This window comes from Gastrolobium bilobum, unplaced genomic scaffold, assembly GCF_033153095.1.
Source record: "Gastrolobium bilobum isolate Gb01-03AN ecotype WA unplaced genomic scaffold, APGP_CSIRO_Gbil_v1 utg3766, whole genome shotgun sequence".
In the NCBI taxonomy this organism is placed as follows: Eukaryota; Viridiplantae; Streptophyta; class Magnoliopsida; order Fabales; family Fabaceae; genus Gastrolobium; species Gastrolobium bilobum.
The window spans coordinates 356883-360956 of record NW_026898390.1 but is presented as its reverse complement, the minus strand read 5'-3'; positions in this window follow the sequence as shown (position 1 = coordinate 360956).

The following is a 4074-nucleotide window of genomic DNA, read 5'->3' as shown; positions in this document are numbered from 1 at the left end:
TTTCGAGTTCAAGCACTTCAGCATTGGAGAATGCAATCCTTTTTTATATAACTGATCCTCCACCACTGTATATAATGCTACATCTCGGATCAATTTCTTGGATTCCAGTGAATCCTCTAGTAGTGTTCCTTTTAAGGTAAGCAACAATTGTTTACCTCCAATCTTTTGATGATGTTATCACCATCACGCAACTGGGCTCGGCTATGCTCTGCTGAACCACGGTTCTATGGTTACCCGGGTTCTTAGTGCTTGCCAATTTGGACAAGATGTCGGCCCCACCGTTTTCTCCTTGAGGAATATAAGTGATTGTCACTTTCGCAAATTCGGTCATAATTTCTTTGACTCTGTTCAAATATTTCATCAATAGAGGACCTTTGGCTTGATATTTGCCATCAACTTGTGAAGTGACGAGTTGGGAATCACTGAAAACTTTAACTCTTTTAGCCCCATATTCTTTGACCTGCATTAGTCCAACTATCAGGGCTTCATACTCTGCTTGGTTGTTTGAGGTTGGAAAGTTCAAATGTAGGGAGTGCTCAATTGAAACCCCTTATGGGCTTTCAGCTATAAACTTGGCTCCACTCCCTTTGTTGTTTGATGAACCATCAACGTAGACGTTCCAGATGTCATTTTTCTAAGTGCTTCCTCCTTCTACCGGGGTGAGCTCTATTAAGAAGTCGGCCAAAGGCTAGAAAAGTGTCGTTTTCCTTACTCACCACGGCAAGAAAACTACGACCATATTTTCAAGGACATCAATTAGTAGTTCGAACTAACCAACCAATACGGTAATTGTTGCACAAGCCGGATTTGGCTGTAAGGATGACTAACTGGGCAATAGAGCTCTCTGATTATGGCACATCTTACGAAACTCGGCATGCCATCAAGGCTCGGGACCTTGAAAAGCCTTGTCAACAATGTATATCGGTTCTTGGCCTTTATCTGTTTCTTTCACCAACACGGCACTTATCGCTTAATCTCCGACAACCAAGTATAAAATTAGGATTTCTCCTGATTCTGGTTTTGACAACATCGGTGGTGCTTCTAAATATTTATTTATTTTCTCGAACACGAATTCACAGTCCAGGTTCCATCCATGTTCAGCTTCTTTCTTCAATAATTTAAAGAATGAGGAGTCATTTTCAGCCAACTTTGGTAAGAATCTGGTCAATGTGGCCAGTGTACCCATCAGTTGCTAAACTTCCCTTTTTCTTTTAGGGGCCTTCATGTCTAGCACAACTTTGCACTTATCTGGATTTGCTTCAATTCCCCTGTGAGTTAACATGAAATCCAAAAACTTCCCAGCTGGGACTCCAAATGCGCATTTAACCGGGTTTAACTGAATGCGATGAGCTTTGAGCTTCTGAAATGTCTGGTCTAGATCTCGTACATGGCTTGCCACATCTATTGATTTAACAATCATGTCGTCTATGTAGACTTCTACATTCTTGCCGAGTTAGTCTTCAAAAACCTTGTTCATCATCTCTGATATGTGGCTCCTGAATTTTTGAGCCCAAAAGGCATTACATTATAATAGTAATTGACCTTCTCAACAATAAAAGTTATTTTCTCTTGATCTTCTGGGTACATAGGTATTTGGTTGTAGCCAGAATAAGCATCCATGAAGGATAACAACTGGAACCCAGCTGAGTTATCCACCAGCTGGTCTATATTGGGCATTGGATATAAGTCTTTAGGAAACACCTTAATGAGGTCAGTGTAATCCGTATAGACCCTCTATTTTCCACTAGGTTTCTTAACCATGACAAGATTAGCTAGCCATGTAGTATATTGGATTTCTTTGATGAACCCGACATCAAGCAGTTCTTTCACATGTTCCTCTAAAACTTGTCTTCTTTCAGATCCCATCTTCCTTTTTCTTTTGTGCAACTAGAGTTTATCCGAGATAAATTGTCAGCTTGTGACAATAGAATTTGGATGATTTCCAGGAGAAAACATCCTTGTTGTTTTTCAGAAATTTTATCAACTCGGCTTTAATCTCAGGGTTGATGATTTTACCAATTTTGGTAAATTGAGCAAGCTCATCCCCTAGGATAAGATCTTTCAATTCATCATCTAGTTCAGGTCTTGGAATAATAGTTTCTTCTCTCATGTCCAACTCAACCATGATAACTGGTTTGCTTGAGTGTTGAAAGGTTATCGGCTTCCCAGCTTTATCTCTCGGACGAATCCGGGGTGGACTTAAATGTACACCTTTATTTTCTTTGACAGCTTCAAAAAAAACATTGTCGTGACTCTTTATGATCCCCCTGCATAGTGATTACCTCATTTTTATTACTTACCATCTTCAGCTTTTGATGTTTTGTGGAAACCAACATGTCCCACTTATGCAGGGTTGGCCTTCCTAGGATTACGTTGTATGGAGAAGGAAAGTCAGCTACAATGAACCTTACCCGTTCCGATTTGAATGCCTATTTTGTCCCCAGAGTCAATCTAAGGTCTATATACCCCTTAGGGGATGTATTTCCCCCGTTAAAGGCTATCAGGATAGTTTTGCACGACTTGAGATCTTCTTCATCTAAGTTCATTCTTTTAAAAGCATCCTAAAGGATGATATCTACACAGCTGCCAGTATCAACAAAAATCTTTTTAACCCGACAATTCACAGGGTTCCTGTAATAACCTGGCCATCTTTATGTCCTGGTAGTACACCTTGCATATCTTCTTTGGTGAAATATAGCAGAGGAGGATCCGATTTGCTGGGATCTTCCTTGAACTTTGGTTGATCTTTGACTAAAAGCACCTCTCTGAGATACTTTCTTCTTACACTCATAGTATCTCCACCTCCACCAAGAGCTCCACTGATTACATTGCAGTCGAACTCGACTTTTGAGAATTCATCATCATTGAAGTCTTCTTTCTTACCTTTGTCTTCTTTCTTTTTCTTCTCAGGGGTCGGGCTTTTACTTCTACTTCAGCCCCTGGATTTTCTCTTGTTATTTTTCCATCCCTGCGTCTTAATCCCATATTGGCACAACTTTCCATCTCTGACGAACTTATCAACAACATCTCTGAGGTCCCAGTATTGATCAGTAGTATGCCCAGGTCCATTATGAAATGCACAGAACCTGGATTAAACCAAGCCTCCTCTGTTGAATATAGAACGTGGTCGTTCTGCTTTCTTCATCTCATTCATTGCAACTTCTCTCCATTTCTGAGACCGTGGTACATTTAATGGGGTATATTTTTCATACCTCCCTACCCGGAATCTGTCATCCGGGTTTCTTCCACGGAAATCTTTCTTTTTGCTACTTGCTTGTTCTTTTTCTTTGGAGCTGGACTTTTTCGCTTGGTGCTCATCTTCCTATTTTCTTCTCCTGATGCATTTGCTATCTTCATTTGCTCAAGCTCCAAGTATTTCTTTGATCGAGTTCGGAATTCTTCTAACATTTTCACAAGATTCTTGTATATTGATTTTTCCAATCGAGATGCACCATCCAAGTCGGCCACAATTAAATGTACGTGGACATTTTCTTGTAAACCTGGAACTTGTAATACGACATCTATGAATCGGTTCAGAAATTTCTGGAGAGTATCTTCAGATTGTTGCCGAATTTTTCCGAGTGTAAACTCGAATTTATGATTTTTTTACTTGTTGCAAAGTTCGGCAGGAACTTCTCTCCATAATCTTCAAAGGATCCAATAGAATTAGTAGGAAAGGTTAAGAACCATGTTTGTGCAGCTCCAGTCAGGGTTGTAGCAAATATCCGGTATATAATAGGCTCATCAATCCCCCTGTTATACATATCTGTGTCAAAAGCATCTATGTGAACCTGTGAGTTCTGGCTTCCATCATACTTCGGCAATTATGCCGAGTCAAATTCTTCTGGAAACAGGGCATTAAGAATATCCCCCGTGAAAGGACTATTATTATATTACCCTTTGCTATACTTCCTCCTATATGCACTAGTTTCACCACATTCTAGAACGTTATATGGAAACTGGGTATCCCGGTTGTGATATGTATCACCCTGGTTTCTCTCCACATTCCTCCCAGCTCTAGCATTCAGGGTAGGAAGTATCACATTTGTATTGCGAATGGTGTCTGGGTTATGA